General features: G+C 41.7%; 1 protein-coding gene and 1 non-coding gene across 6 annotated transcripts in view; both read left to right on the top strand.

Annotated features, from left to right (window-relative positions):
• The window catches only part of EPB41L4A (erythrocyte membrane protein band 4.1 like 4A), a 256,036-nt gene that overhangs the window by 58,119 nt on the left and 177,154 nt on the right, over positions 1-20,763 (top strand). The window lies entirely within an intron of this gene.
• Positions 6,483-6,586, top strand: LOC123582162. The gene has a single exon (XR_006704254.1). It is a non-coding gene; the product is annotated as a small nucleolar RNA U13 (small nucleolar RNA).

The following is a 20,763-nucleotide window of genomic DNA, read 5'->3' as shown; positions in this document are numbered from 1 at the left end:
AACTTAATTGCTGGGTAACAGTTAGTTATTGGCCTCTGGGTGAAATGATCTTCTCTAGTATATTCACAATTCCAGAGGAATAATCTGTAACCTAGAAACTAAACTGTAAAGTTAACCACCATGATCAATTCTTCTTGAAAAGGATGAAGAAAGGAAAAGTGAAGAAAAATAAATACATGGGGATGTGTGTGTGTATCCGCATGCACGTACATTTGTGTAACTGGGATATATACAGTGAGGACAAATCATTGCCTCCTCCTTGATGGAAAGGATCCAGTGTAATCCCTCTGCCACCGAGTGGTTGTCTGATCCTCCAGGGGAATGTTGCCATCTTGGGCACTGAGGACTGGTTTCACTGTTGGCATATTAGGTACTCATTATTGACAAGAGCCACGTTAGCCTTTGTGAGAAGTCCATGTTGTTGAATCCATACATATGCTCTGTTGCTGTCACTGTGGTCACTTCTACTTGAAGTCTACTGAGGAAGCATGGGGGTGGCTGACGAAAGGGGTTGACATCCACAGATTGGTAATTTTGTTCACCTGGTTATTAAGAGGCCCTTCTGCGTTGGAAGGCCTTTGGTATACATTCACATGGAACAAAAATATTTTTCATACACTGTGCTCATTCTGAAAGGTCTATCCATTTGCACCTTCCCTAGGTCTTCTTACACCCTTTCTTCTGAATGCAGTTTTTTCACCAAGTCCTTAAATGTCCGGATTAACCATTAGCCTTTGCACATGACTCAGTGTAGATCTGTGATCCTGGCCATTTCTCAGTATCGATGGAGTGGACAGGCACATGTACTGGTCATAGTTCTATTTGCTGGGATGATTTCTCTTCATGAAGTATATTCTAGGGACACTGTTGGGGATGTAAGGCTGTAGGAGTCCACTTTTGCTTGGTGCGTGGATACCATGCAAACTGTCTCTAACCCAGGCCCAACTTTCCTTCTCAGTCAGCTGGTCATAAGGAGCTCTTTGTGAGGCTCTAGGTGTGGTAGTACAGTAGGAGTAGATATTAGACCTATCTGAGCCATCTGCCCATGCAACTTCTTGTGCCTTGTAGTCATGCTTGAATCTGATCACTTTCATACCGTTGTCTTTTGGTGATGGATTGCTTCTGTACATGCCCAACCTTATGACCTGGGGGGTCAGATAACATTTAGATTGCCACGGCAGCTCAGGTCACATGGTTACTTAATAACCTTTAATCAGGCCCTGACAAGACCTAGTGGCAATCCAGGAGTCATTTCTTAAAAGGACTGTTATCTGCAGAAGAGGACTTGGCTTCGTTCCAGAACCTGAGAGTTTTGTGCTTCAGTTCTCTGGATCCTACTGGATTCAGTGAATTGGATCTGCTGCATGGTAAGACCCAAGTGCATAGTGGTTTGTGCTGCAGACCAGACATGCTGCATAACCATCTCTTGCTCTGGGCCCTACTCAATACTGATGGTCTTATAGGTTACATAGTAAAGGAGTGAGCAGATTGTTAAATGTGGTATGCATTGTCTTTAAAATGCAAAAAAGGCCCATGAATCATGTGCCTCTTTTTTAAGTGGGAAGCAGTTCAGGGTTCAGCAACTTGCATTTCACCTTGGAGGGGATATTCCAACACGTTCCAGACCACTGGATTCCCAGACACTTTACTAAGGTTGCAGTCTTTGAATCTTCATGGTTTTGTTTTTCATCATCAAGCTTGAATGCATTTTACTAAGACATCTGAAGGATTTGTTACTTCCTGCTTATCAGGTCCTGGCAGCATGGTGTAATCAATGCAGGGGCCCAGTGTGATGGTCTGCGGGATGTGAAGACAAGCAACAGCTCTGTAGATGAGATTATAGCTGAGAGGAGAGTTGTTACAGTTCTTGACCTTGCAAAATAAAAGCAAATGGCTTCATGTGTTTTTTACATATTGATAAAGCATTTTCCAGATTAGTAGCTTCATATCAGGTATCAGGCACTAGATGTGCTCCAGAAAAGTACTTAATTTGGTAAATCAGCCACATCGGAGCAGCTGCCTGAATGGATTTAGGATAATCCCTGGCCATTTTCCAAGATCTACCTGCTTTCTGCCCAGACAAAAAAAGGTGAATTAAACAGGAATGTGATAGGAATTATCTGTTCTTAAAATGTCAAGCTTTTGGTGGTGGTATGATGGGGTTTTGGAGTGGTGGTGGGGGTTCGGAGCCGACGGCTAAGAAAGAATTCTTGAAAATGTCTTTGATGCAAAAAGGTGATCTTGTCAAAGCATGGGGACGGAACCCCTGGGCAGCAAGAGCTGCACTGAGGTTGTGAAGAGTGTCTGCTTATATGCTGTGGAGTTGGGGGAGATAAAAGTCAAGAGGGAGTTTCTTAAAGAGATTTCCATATGCTAAAGAAGACACAGATTACTGAAGGCCTAGCTATTGTAAAAAAAAAACAAAAAACAAAACTCAGGTTGTTTTTCCCTCTACCAAAGCATTTTCATTAAGACAGTAGGGAGTTCCTGGAGATTAGGCTATCCATAAGATCTCCTTTTTCTTGTAATATTACTAAGATATTTGTAAACTGAAGGAGACTCTATCAGTTTAACCCTTTGTTTTCTGTCCTTTCCTTTGTTCTTGGGCAGCCAGGAGTGCCACATATCCCACTTTGTTGGGGGTGGTTTGGTTTGCAGGGTATCAGCTTGCCTTATGCTTCTTCATCAGTGTTAATGTCTATAGTTTTCCCACAGATGTGGCATTTCTATTGGTTTACTGTGCTGGTAAGGAGGGAAGTTCAGGATGTTTCACTTGGTCATTCTTACCATAATTGCCCATCTTCCATAGTCAGGAAGCCATTGTGGGAATTCTCCCAGTAGTTACATATGTTTACTCCAGTAATGCGTTGAGAAACTGCAAAATAACCATAGGGTGGGTCCACAGATTTATTGGTTCCACCATGAGATGGAAGAGGCCAAAACATCATCAACTCCCTGACCACAATAAACTTGACTTAGACTGGTTGATGGTGGTATTTAGGTCCCTGGGATTTAATGGAGCTCTAACTTAAAAGAAAAGTAAGGATTGCTTGCTGAAGGAATCAAAACAAATAGAATGTGCATTGGTTATGCTTTTGTTTCCAGCTACCAGATCTCAATATAGCTCTGAGACAAGCATCTCTCGTGGGCAGTTATGGGAGGAACAGCTGAAGGAGTGGAATTCTGCATGCCTGGTAGTCTTTTGTAAAAGGTAGTTCCTGCAGAGCTTGTAGTTGTGTTAGGACTGGGTTCGGAAGAGTGTTTTTATTTTTACATTGTCAGTGCTCTCAAACTGGCTCCTGATAAGGAACTAGAAATGAACTTCATTGTATTGGAAATTGTGTTTCAGCAGTGAAACTGCACTTGTGCTGATATATAAACCCACTTAGCAAACCCAAACCATGTGAAATGTCACTTTGAAGTGTGACACATGCTTATAGGAAAGAGGTTGTAGGTGTTTATCTTTCTCATGGCAAATAACTAGTCCATAAAGAAATTTCAGACTTAGTTTTTTTTTGTTTGTTTGGTAAAAATATAAATATAATGGATCCATTTGAAACACTTAATCTGCATGCACTGTATTGCTTAACTTCAGCCACTTGAGTTGCATAGAAACTATCTTTGAAATAGCTGTTGAGCTTCTAGTAACTTGTCTACCTAGTTACCAATAACTGAATACTTTATTACTAATTTTCATTTGCAAGCTGAAGAAATAATCTGGTGGTGACATTGAAATTTGAGTAAAAATCTGTGTTCATTAAATTATGTGAAATTCTAGAGAAATAGAAAAAAAAATGGCAACCTAAGACATTTACTGGTGGTTACTTTTCCCTTCCACATCCACCTGTTCTTAAAATTTTTTTTTTAATTTTTTTTTTTCAACGTTTATTTATTTTTGGGACAGAGAGAGACAGAGCATGAACAGGGGAGGGGCAGAGAGAGAGGGAGACACAGAATCGGAAACAGGCTCCAGGCTCTGAGCCATCAGCCCAGAGCCTGACGCGGGGCTCGAACCCATGGACCGCGAGATCGTGACCTGGCTGAAGTCGGACGCTTAACCGACTGCGCCACCCAGGCGCCCCTGTTCTTAAAATTTTAAAAATACTTTTAACCTTAGTCACACATAATACTCATTTTTCTTACCCGAAGGTAATAATACTGTGTTTATTAGTGGCACGAGTGTTCCCTAAGACTTAAAAAGACTTAGTTAAAAGGACAAATAAAACAGGTTTGCACATAGAGTCTGGGCATGTGGTTTGCAAAGACGTGAACCCTGATGAAGCTGGGTTTGAACTGGATCAAGTATGAATCATAAAGTATTTACTCTTAAGTTGTGCAGAGGTGGCTCTTTCTGTGGAGTCCCAATTAGAAAATGGTATTTTCACCATCGGAAGTCCTTCCTGGATGTTTTCATAAATGGTGAACTGTATGGCAGGGGGGGAAATATGAAAATCATTACTTGACTGATAATTAACTTATGTTAACATTTTGGGTGAGGAGGTAGGATTCTGTCAAATTGAACTAAACATTTTTTCCACGTTCTTCCCTAACTAAAATTTGGCCTTCTCCTGATACATGGGTTCCCATGTTCTTTCTCCTCATGTGTAGTTTCCCATTTTGCCACAGAGTAGGGTCTGCATTTTCTTGCCTTATTTATTACTGCTTCTTCCAGGTTGTTTCTCTTCCCTTTATTTATTGTTCTCTCTTACTTTCTTCTTACCCTCTACCCTGTCATTTTCTGACTTCCAGGTACCTCCTCAACATAGATTTAGGCCTTTGGCGACTCCCAACCACTGTTTTCTCCTTGAGCTGTCAGCCTCCAACATCTGTTTGGAATAATAATGACTAACATTTAAGGAACTAAGATGTGCCAGGCACTGTTATCAACCACTTTTATGTATGTCATGTAATCTTCAGACTAGCCCTATGAGGTAGATAGGTCATTATCCCCATTTTACAGATGAAGTTACTTGCTCAAAGTCACAGAAGTCAAAATCAGCAGATTTGGTTTTGAACTCATGTCATCTGACTCTAGAATCTGTGTTCTTAACCCCTCTACCAGTGGTTCTCAAACTTGACTGCACCTGGTCAAGTTTAAAATATACTGACACTGGGGTGCCTGGGTGGCTCAGTTGGTTGAGCATCTGACTCTTGATTTTTGGCTCGGCTCATAATCCCAGGGGTGTGGGATCAAGCCCCATATTGAGCTCTGTGCTGAGCATGGAGCCTGATTAAAATTTCTCTCTCTGTCTCTCTCTTCCTCCCTCTGCCCCTCTCCCCTGCTCATGTGTATGCTTTCTCTCTCAAAAACAAACTAAATTAGAAAAAGATATTTAAAATATACTGATGCCTAGGACCATGCCCAACTAATTAAATCAGTCTCTGGGGAGTGGGACCCAGGAAGCTGTATGTTTTAAGTCTCTCCAGGTAATTCTGTTGAACAAAGTTGAAAACCATTGTTCTACATCTTCATTATGTAGTATGGCAGCTTCTAGTCATGTGCTTATTTAAATTTAAATGAACTCTAAGTAAATAAAAACTCACTTCATCAGTCATACTTGGGACATTTTAAGTGGTCCATCGCCACATGTGGCTGGTGACTGCTGTGGGACCCCATAGACAGAATATTTCTATCACTACAGAAGTTGTGTTAGGGAGCACTGCTCTATACCATACTATCTCCCATCCCTCACACTGCTGCCTTGACCTCATGACCCTGACTGCTATTCTTTATAGCAGCCCACAGATGAGGCTAAACCCTAGACCTTGTCATCACCTGAAACTTGTCTACTTTGCAAAATCTTAAACTCATAACTCCCTCTTTGATTGGAGCCTCCTGTCCTCTCTCCAGTTGATTTTTATATGTCAGCCTCTCTGCTTACACATTTTCCCCTTGTCAACTTCTTCTAGGCTTTCTTTCTTTTTCTGTTGAATTTTGAATCCCCTGGTCAGTCCTGTCCTGGACATATTTCCTGCTGTGGCTTCCATTTTCTCTTTTCCTGCCATACCCAGATTGGCCAGCTCTAATGCTGGATGTGAATCTGTATACATTCTCTGCTACCCCTGCCCCAGTGTTGCTAGAGAAAAGCTTGTCTTCTAACAGATGCCAGCACAGTTTTCCAATCTCATTTGGGAACTCGTCTCTGCGTGGCAGTCCTTTGAGTCTTCTATAGCTCTCCCTTTTTCCCCACAGTGGCTGTTGTAGACCTTCCCCCTCTCCACCCTGGGCTTCCCATCCTGCAGGCCTGAGCACAGGACCCCTGTTCACTCAGGAGAGCCTGAAGGCAGTCTGCAGAAACTCCCTGTGCTTCCCTCCTCTCTGTCTTCACACCCCACTGCACCCATGCTTCTTTTCTCCTTCATCTCAGAGAAGGGGCCTGCTCCTTCTAAGGCTCTTCTCCCTAGTTGGTTATGCAAGCCCCATCTTCCTATACCAGGGCTTTGTCAAGTCTCTTCCATCCTTAAAAAAACCCAGAAACCCGATCCTTTTGTAATTCTTAAGTGTGATGATTGAGTGTTCACGCTGTTGTGTGACATGTGCCACTCTTAAACCTTGTTACAACATCAGCACATTACCCGTCTGACGTGAAAAACAAAACAAAACAACAAAAAACCAAAAACCCAGAAACGCTCAGTGTTTTCTTCACTGTGCATCCCCATAAAATGGTGTCCTTATCCCCTTCTTTTCCTGTTTTGGCAAACTTCAGCTCCCTTCAGTCTGGCCTCCATGCCTGCCAGTCTCCGGAACCTGTTCCCTCCATATGAAGAGGGGCCTCCAGATGCCAGACTGGTTCTCTGCAGTGTCATTTGAAGCTGTGCCACTGCTGCTTCACTGAAACTTCCTTCTCTGTTGGGATTCATGACACGAGCCTGTTCTCCTCCTGGCTCTCCAGTTACTTCCCAGAATCTTCTGCATGCTCTTTCTGTCTCTCCACAGCCCTCATTACACCCAACTGAGTTATTTATGTGGATTTGGACCCTGTCTTAGTCACACCTTTATTTAAAAATCCTCAGCATTAGGCCTGGTGCGTGGTATGAATATTGTGTTTAGGAACATTTTGAATGAGGTGACGCTCCCCAGTTATGTATAAGGGATACATAGTTTGGGGATACCTTGAAACACATTTTTGACTTGCACATGTGTGGTTCTGAGTGGACAGATGCAATCCCTCATATATGTTTGGGAGCCCACTGTTAAGGTAGGTTTTCTGCCTCCACTCCTGAATGCTTTGTCAATGTCAGTGTCCTATCAATTACAGATGGTCTCACTGTGCAGATCTGCCTGGAACCCAGCCCCCCACCTCCACACACACACCTGCCTCCTCTAGCTGGCCTCCAACTTGCCCTACAGGGTAACTCATGGGACTTCCCAGATGTTTTAGGTTTTGTCCGTAGCCAAGAAACATTCAGTTCTACTGTGTTTTTAAATCATATTTTCTAAAAAAATGGCTTCCCATAAAGTAGGATTTGGGCACGTTATTTTTGATATCTGAAAATGATTCTTAAAGCAATTCGAGAGGACTGTCTGTTATTAGACATTGAAAGAGAAATAAAGCATGAAAGCCATGGCTTTTGAGGTGACAGTAAGGCGATGATTATAATGCAGGCCCAATGTGATAATGGACAGAGGCGGGATGTTGCTTGGAAGGTTTCATGAAGGAGGTGACTTGAGGAAGACCTTGAAGGCTGGGCAAGCCTTTCACTAGGCAGAGACTAGAGTGAGGATGGCAGTTCACATGGAGGGAGGGATGTGAGTAAAGGTGGTGAAAAGTGGCATGTGTTGGCTACTATCAAATATTGCAGTTTATTGAAAATAAGAGCATATGGGGAGATAAACGTGGGAGGGTAAGTTGAGCCACAAATTGGAGAACTTCAAATGCCAGCCTACATAATGCAGATGTGATAAGTGCTGGGTGCTCTTCAGGGTTTTTGTCAGAGGACAGGTGTGATGATCAGGCACTGGGAAGCTGCATCTGGCAGTAAGAGTTAAGTTGGGTTTGAAGGGATTGAAGCAGGGCACCTATGGCTGGGTGGCTAGCTAGCCTAGGGTGGTCGTGATCCTGGACTTCTGCCGAGTGCTGGGGGCCGGGAGGTGGAGGCTGCCCTTGGCCGTGCTCCACTCTGATTTGTGACTAAGATTGTGGCTGCTCAGCTGCTTGCACTCAGACTTTTCTCTAAATTGCAGCTACTTTAGTCTTTCTGTTGCTTACTCTATTGCACAGGTATCAATTATGTTCTGAATGGAGATCCAAAGCTTAGGTAGCAAAAGGGAAGAAGAACAGCTACTTAAAAATGAATAATTAAAAGCCACCTGAAGGTCCAAAAGTATATTTGATGTGAACACAGCAACCACGTGTTCTTAGGTGAACCCCTGTAAGGTCCAAGATGCTAGAAGGTCATGGCTGTAGGAGAAAGAATTGGTGAGGGAGGGAAAAATAATCAAAATGTTAGTACTTACCTAAATTCCATATTTTAATAAGCAGATAAAAATTATTCACATTGCCTGAAGAATTGCCAGAGTGTTCCTCAGTTTTTAAAAATTCAGTTGATTCCTTCTGCATGTTCCTCACCCTTTTCCTAATCATTGTATTTCCTTCATCAGTGCAGATGTCAACACAGTGAAGCAGGCAAGTAATACCTTATAATTAATACAAACGCAGTTTTGACCTCCTGAACCCCTTAATGGATCACATTTTGAAAATGCTTGTGTGTGTGTGTGTGTGTGTGTGTGTGTGTGTGTGGTGTGTATCTAATGATCCTTTGGTTATTCCAGCCCAGTTTGATGTCTAGATGATAGTAAATATTTGTAGATTTTAGTTGCTTTGCTATTCACTTCGTGTTTCTTCAGAATTATGTGTAGATCTTAGTGTTTCTATCCATGTTGTGGCTTAGGACACAGTTGGTTTACTGGTTTTGTGTCCAACTTGGATTTGGGGATCAGACATGTAGCTGGCTATTTGGACTGTAACTGTCAAAATGCCAAATATTGGGTGCCCACCCTCAGATCTCCACCTTGATGTTTAGAAGGCTGTAAAGAGTACTGGGGTTTTAAGAATTCATATTGATGTAGCCTTCCTTTCGAAGTTGTAGCCTTAGAAGTCTCAGGATTTCAGTGGCTAAAACTTGTATTGGTTGATAGAACAGGGAGATGATGATTTGCAAATTTGTTTCGCCAAAATTTATTTTTGTTTATCTTCAGTTATTACTGTGAAATAACATGGTAACATTAGAAAGCATTGACAGTAACATTTCTACAGTATGGTGTATATGGCTGCGATGTTTCTGTTTATGAACCTCTGGGACTATCATTTTTTATGAGAACCAGAAGGAAGTACCTTTTCTCAGTTTGACTTCTTTCAATTTGTTTGTTAACCTATAGGCATCTTATAAGTTCTTTCTTGTTTGGTTTCTTTTGTTAACTTTAAAGGATCTTTTCTATCAGATGTTTGAAAATACAACACCCCATATCTGTGTGAGTAAATGATGTGACATACAAAAACACTGAGAAGCTTGAAAAGAGAAAGCACAAATAATTGTGGAGTGCTATGAATTAACAGTCTTGCTCCTAGTATTTCTAGTAAACTCAGATTTCTGGGCAAATGAATTAATCTCCCTTGTCCTTATCAATCAAATCAAAGAACTGTATACCATCCTAACTCTTTAAAATAAAAGAACAAAACATCAAAACTTCTTATACATACATGTTTATACTGGAAATTTGGAAAACAGAAAGATATAAAAAGAAAATAAAAATCATCCTAGGTTGCCTGAGATGTGTGTGAACATAGTGACTCTAAAGGGGCTCTAGGGAACTTTCTGGAATGATGGAGCTGTTCTCTTTTTTATTGGGCTTTGGGTTACATGGGTATATTTGTCAAACTCATCAAACTGTATTCTTTAGATATGTATATAATTATACTGTAGTACAGAAAAAAATTATCATACAGTCTCAGCACCCAGGGATAACCATGGTTAACATTCTGTATATTCCTCTGTAGTATAGTATGTTTTTTTTAAAAGTTGAGATCTTATTGTGTATATTGCCTACTTTTAAAAAAATTAACACTGTGTTTTTAGCATTTCCAAATGTCATTAAATATGCTTTAAGTATAACAGCCCATTCTATCCGTTAGCCCACTGTATCCGGTTTTATATAATCAGTTCCCTATTGTTGGATATTGAGGTTGTTAAAATCCTTCACTTTTATATATAAGACTTATAAACTTAATTGCATAAAACTTTTTCCTCAGCTCTGATATTTTGTGTATGTGTCAGTGTATTCTAATTAGGGCTGATTCCATTTAATTCAAGAGCCTGTGCAGAGCTGTGAACTGTTCCATCCATGCCCGTAAGGGAGCCTGTTGTCACGTCAGCGAGATAAAGTGAGATGGAAATGAAAATACTAATGCAGGTTGTTATATCATGTGAGTATTCTGTGTCTCAGGAACTACAAATTTTGGCAAAATAAGATTATGTTGGGGGGCACCTGGGTGGCTTAGTCGGTTAAGCATCCTACTCTTGTTCTCAGCTCATGTCTTGATGTCAGGGTCGTGAGTTTAAGTGCTGCATTGAGCTCTGGGGTTGGGCATGGAGCCTACTTAAAAAAAAAAAAAAGATTATGTTGACATAAATGAAGAAATAATACTATAATAGTTAGCATTTACTGAGGCTTACATGGTAGGTACTGTGTTAAGATATTTAGAGTTGTTATTTCACAGTATCTGTGTGAGGTAGTGTGAAAGAATCAAATGCTACAGAAGTACACTGTATCAGTTAGGATTTCCTAGAGAAACAGAATCAGTAGGATATGTATATGAAGAGATTTGTTGCAAGGATAACTTAGGCCATCATGGGGGCTAGATAGGCAAGTCTGAGATCTGCAGAGCAGATGGCCAAGAAGGGCAGACTGGATCTCTTGGACATGAGCGGAGCTGCTGGCCACAGGTCGAACTTATTCTTGCAGGAATCCTCAGTTCTACTCAAGGCCTTATAACTGATTGATTCAGATCCATGTAGTTTATCTAGGATAATCTCTTACACTGATGATAGACTTTAATCATGTCTGCACAATACCTTCACAGTAACACCTAGATTAGTATTTGAGTAACTGAGGACTATAGCTTAGCCATATTGACTCGGGACACTTTAATGAACCCCTCACCATGTATCTCCCCTGCAACAACCATAAACCAGTTTTACTTCATTCACACCTTCATTCATGTCTCTCCTTCCTGTTTTATTTTGAAACCAGTCTTAGTCATCATATCATTTTATCCACAAATATTTCAGTAGATATGTATGTATCTCTAGCCCAGTGCTGTCCAACAGAATTTTCTGTGATGACAGAAATATCTTTATCTGTAGTCACTGACCACATGAAGCTATTGAGCACTTGGCTTCTGGATAGTAGACTGAGGAACTAAAATTTCACTGTTAATTAACATAAAATTAAATAGCCACATGTGGGTAATGACTATGGTACTGGAGAGCATCACTTAAGAATATATGAGGTTTTTATGGGGCACCCTGGTGGCTCAGTCAGTTAAGCATCTGCCTTCAGGTCATCTCACAGTTTGTGACTTCAGTCCCTTCATTGGGCTCTGTGCTCTTAGCTTCAGATCCTCTCTCTCTGTCTCTCTCTGCCCCTCCCCTGCTCATGCTCTCTCTCAAAAATAAACATTAAGGAAAAAAAAGATAAGAGGTTTTTATATAACATAACCGAAATCCTATTTAGTAGTACTTAATATAAAATAGTCAATATTAACATTGCTGGCTGTTTCATAAGTGAAAATGATCCATTGTTTTATATTTTTTAATAGCTTGGGTCAGAATACAAACAAGAGCTATACACTGCAGTTGGTAGCTATGAAACTGTAGCTTTGCTTTCTCTGATTTGCTGTTTGTTGAAAATACTGGGTTATTTGTTCTTCCTAGATAGTGTGTCCTATTCATTTTATAATAGATGGTTTGGTGAAGGTTCAGTTGTGTATGCTGAGCTCCAAGCCAAATCTGACTCAGAACCTGAGCTCTTAACCTTTCCTGAAATGATGTTGGGGATGCTGGTGCCGACGATGGCAACAACAGCATAGCTAACTGGGAGTGCTCGCTATGTGCCAGGCAGGGGAAGTCCTTCCCATGTGTCTGCTCATTTCATCTTCACAGTATAGATGTTCCCATCTTCCGGGCAGGTCAGTTGACTTCCCCAACATCAGACAGCTAGTTAAGTGTCAGAATTAGAATTCAAGCAGTCTGCACCCAAGTTTGACTTCTTCATCACTGTGCTACATTGTCTCCATGCTGTATTTTTTTGTAAGCACAGGGGATAAGAAATTTATTTTGGCTGCCTCCTTCAACCCGAGAATGTTTGAACTTATGAAGCAAATTTTACCAAATGATTTTCCAGGGCTGTTGGGAGAATGGAATCAACAAATGGTTGAAAGCACTTGAGAACCTTTAATGTAAAAGGCTCTTATGGAAAGTGTATGTCTGTAAAGTCAACTGCCTGCTATTCCCAGATTCTTATTTGTGCTCTGTATGTCACTTGCTTTAAAATGGAATCTTGTCCTACAGGCCACATTCTGAATGTGGCATTTTTGTTTAAAATCACTTCAACATTACGGAAAACCTCTCAGAAACCTGTTTAGAAACCATCCCCGCCAAAAGTGCCTCGTGCAGTTCCTAGATGAGTCTTCTTTTCTGGGTTAGGAGAGGTTTGTTTGTGCTCACGAGATGGACTGCCAAAATGCACTCTTGGAAGTGAATGTCTCTGAAGTCTAGCAGCTTACTGCAAAACCTGAGTATCTGTGTAGCTGGAATTTTCCTACTTTGTATGCCGATCCACTAACGGGAAGCATACAAGCTAATTGCTGTGAGTCTTGGTGGTTGCTCTTTCCTCAAGACCACCTCTTCAGATGTGACCTCCTCACTTCTTCAGCCTAGGTGGCCATGGAGCTGGCTACTCCCACTGCAGCCCAGCATGCTAAAAGTAGACCCTTCCAGTTCTCATTCCTTTCACAAGGATTGGGTTAAACTGGTATCTAAGTCAGCAACGGGGAAATTGGCCTGGCTGATGAAATGGAGCCTAGAATATGTTCCTCTTACAACTCCATAAAATCCACTGCCAGCCCACCCACTTGGGACTGCCAGGCTTCTCAAACCCACCTGACTGGATTGGGCTGAGCACAGCTCCTATAAATCCATGGCAGTAAATGCTTTAGAAAAGTCATCAGGAAAGACCAGTGATAAGATAAGGTATATTTCATGGGTCTACAATTCAGTGGAAAGAGAGATAGGAGAAAGAATAGGGAAAAGAGACAAAGAGAGGGAAGGAAAAGAAATAGGCGAGCCAGCTGGGATAGCATTTCTTATGTCCAATAAGCACGATTGCTTATTGCACACTGTGTGTGTTTCTCTTTGTTGCCTGTATATCTAGCGAAATGGTCTTTAATGAAAAAGTGTTACTTATTAACTTCTCTTTTTTTAAAAAAAGAATTTTAAATGTTTATTTTTGACAGAGAGATAGAGATAGAGCATGAGTGGGGGAGGAGCAGAGAGAGAGGGAGACACACAGAATCCGAAGCAGGCTCCAGGCTCTGAGCTGTCAGCACAAAGCCCATTGTGGGGGGTGAACTCACGAACCATGAGATGGTGACTTGAGCCAAAGTTGGATGCTTAACTAGGCACCCCAACTTCTCTTTTTATTTTATTTTAATGTTTATTTATCTTGAGAGAGAGAGAGAATGAGCACACACTCTTAACCAACTAAGCCACCCAGGTACCCCCAACTTTTCTTTTTAGAAAGTGAAGTTTTTAGCAGCTTTTAAGTAGATGTCTTCCAAGAATATTTCTCTGACAGTTTTACAGTTTCTAGTGCAGATAATTTTTCATAGTGTTTTATGAGTTATTTTGTTCCATTCTAGAGGAATGAAGTTGGTACATGGCTTTAAATAAACCTATTTGAAAGAATTTTGCTGTTTTTAATTTGCATACATAATACTGTTACAATGTCTTCACCTAAGCTAAGATGATATACAGAATTTTGGGTTACTGTGCAAAAATATTGTCAGTATTTTTTTTATTTTTATTTTTTTCGATACAGGGATCTATCCTATTTTTAAAACATGTAGTTAAGGATGAGCAATATAGCTTTTAACATTTAAAATTACTTCCTTTTGGATTGTTGGATGTGAACCCTCAACAGAAATGTTTATAATGGTTTACATGCCTTGTTAATTTGTGAGATCATGAAATAGGTATTAGGGAATCCTATTACTGTGATATTTAGTTGGCAGCTGAAGCATCCTATACTTTAAAGCTACATTTGACTTCTATTAAAATAATTTTATATGTGCATGCACACACAGCATATTTTTGTAGACACATTCCATGAAGAATTGGTTGTGAGGGAAGTAAGCAACATTTGTATCAGTTTCAAGTAGGAAGATTATAATCAAACACAATGAATTGCATGTGGGATTTTTGGAACTTGATAAGGATTCATTGAATAAATTGGACTAAAAGTCGTTGAGTGCCCTTGTGTCAGGCTGTCCCTGTTCCAGTGAAACTTACATTCTGGTGGGAGGAGACCATTACACAAAGAAAAAATATACAGTAGATGCTAAGAAGAAAAAGTTGGATGAAGGGGACAGGAGTGTTGGGAGTGGGGAGGATGGAGCAGTGTTTGGGGACAGCCTTTCAGATGAGGACACCTTGGAACAGAAACCTGAATGAAGAAAGGTGGCAAACCACCTGACTGATGGAGAGAAGGAAGTATGCTTGCAGAATGAACAGCATGTGTGGAGACCCTCGGGTGTGTGTGTGTGAGTACCTGTTTATGAACAATATAGAGGATTATTTTAGGGCTGAGTGTTTGGGGCTTGCGTCTAAACGGGATCTTTATCCAAGGTGTAAAGTACTAAGATATACATTGTTTTAAGTGGATCTTTTGCAAACAAAATTCACATCACAAAGTGAAATTGGCAGAAAGGTATATGTAGTTGTATCAGAACTAGTATCAGAACTAGGGGCGCCTGGGTATCTTAGTGGGTTAAGTGTGTGACTCTTGATTTCAGCTCAACTCATTATCTCACGGTTTGTGAGATCGAGCCCCACGTTGGCTCTGAGCTGACAGCGTGGAGCCTGCTTGGGATTCTCCCCCCATCCTCTCTGTCCCCCCACATGCATGCTATCTTTCTCTCAAAAATAAATAAAAAATCTTTTAAAAAAAAGAACTAGTAAAGGTGAAAGGTAAAAATAAAACCTTAACATGTTATTATGTAGCATTTAAAAATTGTTATATTCAGATCAGGGATCTGTTATTACTATTTAATATTTACATGAGAACTAGAAAATCTTTTCTTATTAAAAGAGGTGATATAGGGGTGCCTGGGTGGCTCAGTCTAATGGGCATCTGACTCTTGGTTTTGGCTCAGGTCATGGTTTGTGAGTTCGAGCCCCACATCGGGCTCTGTGCTGACAGCGCAGAGCCTGCTTGACATTCTCTCTCTCCTTCTCTCTCTGCCCCTCCCCCACTCTCTCTCTCTGTGTCTCTCTCAAAAATAAATAAACTTAAAAAATATTATTAAAAAAAGAGGTGCTCTAAGACTCCCTATTAAGCATTGTAATGGGTGGAATTGTGTCCCTACAAAAGATACTGATGTCCTAACCCCAGTACCTGTGAATGTGACCTTAATTGAGAACAGGGTCTTTGCATATGACCAAGTTAAGATGAGGTCATTAGAGTGGGTCTTAGTCCAGTATGACTGGGTCCTTATAAAAGAGGGAAATTTGTACAGAGGGAGATGTGAACAGAGGGAAGACAATGTGAAGACATGGGGAAAATGCCATCTACAAGCCAAGAAAAGCCTGAGGCTACTGGAAGCTAGGAAAGAGGCATGGAGCAGATTCTCCTTCATGGCCCTCAGAGGGAACCAACCTGCCAACACGTTGACCTGGGACTTTGAGCCTCCAGAACCGTGAGACCATAAGCGTCTGTTGTGTAGGCCACCCAGTGTGTGGTACTTTCTTACAGCAGCGTTAGGAACCTAATACAGGCATTAAGGAATATTTTGTTTTCTTCTAAAGCTGTCAAAACTGAAATGAGAAGATAAATCTTAAAATACTTTGTGTCTTGGCAACTTGACAGTTAGGCGTAGAATAGGGCAAATATAGATGCCCACATAACCTTGGGATCATAACCTTTGCACCCTCAGGGTCTCCTTCTATCCGGTGAATACTTCATGTTTGGATGTTGATTTCTTTATCTAAAATGGGTAATGTGATTTTTGGCAATATGGCAGTCACATAAAATGTGCAATGGTTGAAAGATTCTCCAATGGAAGTGTAATGCATTTCCAGGAATACTGTCTCTGTATTACATTTTTTTTCCTATTTTTTGCCTTTAGTACTTTATAAGGCTGCTCTGTGATAGTAACACATGAGAAGAATGAACTGAATAAGCTTCCTTCTCCCTGAGGAACTAAAGCACATGATCATGTCTTCTGAAGAGGACAGTTGATTTGGGCCTTTCAGAGGGAGGGGAAAGGAGTAAGTTGAGGAAGTCTTCTTAAAAACAAAACTCAAAGATGCACTGTTACGTTTTCATACTAGGAAATAAAGGCCTGATGGTGGAGGTTTAGGGTCATCACCAAGGAAGCATTTGCCTAGAGTGCTGTCAAGCAGTTTTAGAGTGCCTGTGATTTGGATCCTTGAAATCTGGCCGTGTGTTTGAGGATGTGTGTGGTTAGGAGAATGGGCTCTGAGTGACATGGCTTGTGTTTTAATCCTGGCTTCATGGCTTGTTGTCTATTTGATCTTGAGCAAGTTACTTCACTTCTGTGTCTCAATTTTTCCTCCTCTGAGAACTGGTATAAAAGTATTTCCAGCCTCAAAGAGTTTCTGTGGTAATGAGATGATCCTTGTAAACTGCTTTAGGATAGTGTCTGGTCACATTAAGTGCTCAGTAATTTATGGCAATTATTAGTGGTAGGAGTAATAGAAAATCAACTTAGAAGACAAAGCATAAAATAGGCTTCATCGGCCTTGTCTTTCTATCTGTGGGGGAGAGGCAGTGGCTCAAGTACACTGGCCAGAAGGGGCTTTAGGAAGAAGACGCTTGTGTCCAGTGCTGAAGAACAGAGGCTTTACTTGGTCCTAAATCCTGTTTGGAAGAAGTAGGATTTGTGAAAGTACCCATTGACTCTTCTGGGTTTCTGGAGCTGGCTTTAGCCCTCATGATCAGAGAGGAGGGGGATGATGGAGTATGGGGTACACTCAGGCTCCAGTGGGACATCCTGACCTTGGCTGATGCATTAGTGTGATAACAATGTCAGCTCGCATGGAGGGCACCCTTACCGTGAATTAGCATGTGCCAGCCAAGCACAGAATCTTGTCACTTAATTTTTAAAGCAGTTCTGTGAGGCAGTTTTTATTACCAGTTGTGTTTTTAAAGTGGGAAATTTTGAGCTTTGGAAGGTTGCTTGTCTGAAGCTACACATTCAGGAAGTAGTACAGCTGGGATTGGAATGGAATCTGGCGACAGCTTTGGGGGAATCATGCTAATCTGTCTCCTTGCCAGCACCTGTTTTATCATCGAGGAACCCTCTTCCAGGGACAGGGAGGTGATGACCTGAATTTAGAGACCCAATACTGTTGGTTTTATGGGAGGAGCATAAAGAGGAAGGTGCTGGCAGGTCAGTCTCTGTCATCTGTTCTTTACTATGTATCTTTTGTTTGGTGACTTAAACATCAATCTTACAGTTAGGAAATTGTGAGGCCAATTTTAAGAAAACATATCAGAACTGTGTATCTATGTGTATTTTTCAGCAGAATTTGTGTATAGCATAATGGTACTCCACTGTTGCTTACAGAACTTTGGGGACTTTTCTTCTAGATTTGTCTTGCGAACCACTCTGAGTAATATATATAACACACCTTTTAAAAATCAATTACTTTAAACTTATATGTTATTTTTTTAACTAGAAAATACTGTGTTATTCAGTGTGCTCAACACCTTTATTAAACTGGTCTTCAGATAATTTTTGCATTTTTCCCAACTTACAGCTGCCCTCAAATGGCAATTTGTAAATGTTGAGGATATATAAAGAATGTGCTGCATTCTCAGAAGGCAGTTCTAGACGCACTAAACTATTTTGACACATATCAGCCCTGTTGGCAGAACAGCATAATAATCACAGGAATTTGAGCTGGGTAGCATTCATCTTGAGATATTCATCCCGGCACACTTGTAAAGTTATTCATTCCTTGACCTCCAGAGCACTGAGCTTGTCACTACTGTCTGGATAGATTCTGTCCCCTCCTGTCTGTTGTGACGCCTGCCATCCTTTCCGTCCCCACATTTTACCATGCCCTCACCAAGAGCGGCTCTTCCTCCTGTGTGGAAGATCTCAGGTCCTTTTTTTTTTTTTTTTTTTTTTTTGTAACTTCCTTGAACTTGCACCAGCCACCACTCTATTTCCCATCTCCTCTTCATCGAAGAAAACTAGAAGCCAGAGAGGGAGGTGAAGAGCCAGGTGAGAGAGTATCCAGAAAACCACAGCACAGGTCATAGTGATGGTCACTTGCTACAGCAGTGGTTCCCGAAATGTGATCTCTAGATCCATAGCATCAGTGTCCCCTGGGCCCATCCTAGACCAAACAGATTAGAAGCTCTATGGGTAGGGCCCCAGAAATTAGAAACTCTATCTGTTTAAGGAACATTACCAGCTGACTGTGATTGGTCTCTAAATTTTGAGGACCACTGTGCCACAGAAGGGTCAAGTTAAATAAGGGCTGGAAATCCCCATTGGAGTTCCTAACTGGGCAGTTCTTTGTATCCCTCCCTGGCTCCCTCAGTCCTGGGAAGTCTTGCTCTGTCCACAGCACTTCACGAGAGTGCTCTAGGTTGGCAGGGCCCTGACCTCTGTGCTGCTATGAGCGTTGATACTTGGGAGGAGCCCTGGGCGCCTAGTCAGGAGCTGTGGGTTCTGTTCCAGCCTCCTCCGGTCAACCAGCTGGGTGGCTTGGTGTGAGTAGCTGACCAATCTGGGCCCCAGTTTCTTGTTTGTTAACCCAAAGTGAGATTTGCTAATTATTGAAGGATCTCCTCCATCAGATCTAAGGTTTTCTGTATCTTATGAATAGTTTAGCATTTGAAATTTTTAAGTTAATATGTTTGTTTGAATGTATTTATTTGTTACTATGTTGTTAGCCACTCAGACTTAAGCATGTTCTCTATAGGTACCAAAACTTTGAATCCTCCAACACATATTTCAGTCGCCTAGTAATAAAGCCTATTCATTCACGGGGGCTGTGCTGTCAGAGACAGTGACTCAGCTCACCGAGAAGCCCGACCTCTTCATCTTACACCCATCAGTGGGAAGATAGCCAGCCCTGATGCGGAACTTGTATTTGTGGTTTGATGGTTAGAATCTCCTCCTTTGACCAAGGTACACAGCCACATGTAAAATGCTTCTGCCGTGTGATTCCTCCTCTTTTCTCTGGCACCCAGACCCAATCACCAGCATCTCTTGCATCCATTTTCTCCTTTCCTTTCACACTTTTCCTGCTACCTCTTACTTTGTTTAACTCATGGTTTCTCAGTGCCTGCTTCATGCTAGATAATGTACTAAAAGGGCTAGAGGTAAACTGTGAGCACAGCAACAGAGGCAACAGGGATGGGGAGTTTGCTGCACATTCCAGAATTGGATTGGCTGACCTTTTCTGGAAAGGATCAGGTAAGGCATATTTCAGGCTTTGTGGGTCATGAGGTCTCTGTGGCAACTATTTGACTCTGCTGTAGACAGTATGTGAGACAATGGTGTGCTTTTGTTCCAGTCAGAGCTTAGGCAGCAGGCCAGATTTGGCTATGCACCATAGTCTGCCGACCCTGATGAAGAGTGGGGCAGGCCATTAGCAAATACACAATGAAAAATGTGTGTGTGTGTGTATCAATGTGTGTGATGAGTGCCATGAAGAAGATAAAGCAGTATGAAGGAAATGAGGAAGCTGGGGAGTGTTTGTATAAGGGGGTGTTCTTTTTTAAATTGGTTGGAAGAGGAAGCCCCCTCTTCTGAAGAAATTGGGGACCCAACATGGGACATGCAGTAGAAGAGGCTTCCTGGAGTCAGGGAGCCGTAGGGAAGCCAGACTGGCTGGGGGGTGCCAGGGTGAGAGTGGGCAGGGACTCTGAGGCAGCTGCCAAGGGACAGGTTGGTAGGAGTTCACCAGCAGAGGAAAGGATGTAGCCTGTGCAAGGGTGTGGAGGTGTGAGAGAGGACAATGTGCTTGTGGAAAGTAAGAGGTTTTGTCTGGTTGGAGAACAGGTTAGATGGGGTACGTGGCAGTGAAAGGAGCTGAAGTTGGTAAAGTAGGCTTTGAACGTCATGCCAAGGCATTTGGCTTTATTCGTGGGAGATTTTAGAGAGACAGCTTGTTTCAGAAAAGGTGAGAGGTGGCCATGTGGGGAGTGAGAGGTAGGGATGTGGCAGAGGAGATGGCTTGAGAGGAGACTTTACACTCGGTCTGTGGAGTCCTCTTGTGTCTCTTCACCAGCCCGGGCCTTCCTGCAGTGGTGCCTTTGTTCCAGCCATTCCTCCAGGAATGTCTGCTCCTTCATTTGGAATGAAGGGCCCAAAGGCTTCCCCACCCTGATCACTCCCACTTGAGGGTCCACCTCCTCTTCCTTATTCTTATAGCACCTTCTTCCTGGAACTTCTCTTACAATGTGGGTCAGAAAGGGCTATTTGTTTACATGCTCTTATCACT

This window comes from Leopardus geoffroyi, chromosome A1 (genome assembly GCF_018350155.1).
Source record: "Leopardus geoffroyi isolate Oge1 chromosome A1, O.geoffroyi_Oge1_pat1.0, whole genome shotgun sequence".
Classification (NCBI taxonomy): domain Eukaryota; kingdom Metazoa; phylum Chordata; class Mammalia; order Carnivora; family Felidae; genus Leopardus; species Leopardus geoffroyi.
Note: the sequence above shows the minus strand (reverse complement) of the source record. Positions and strands in the feature narration are given on the sequence as shown.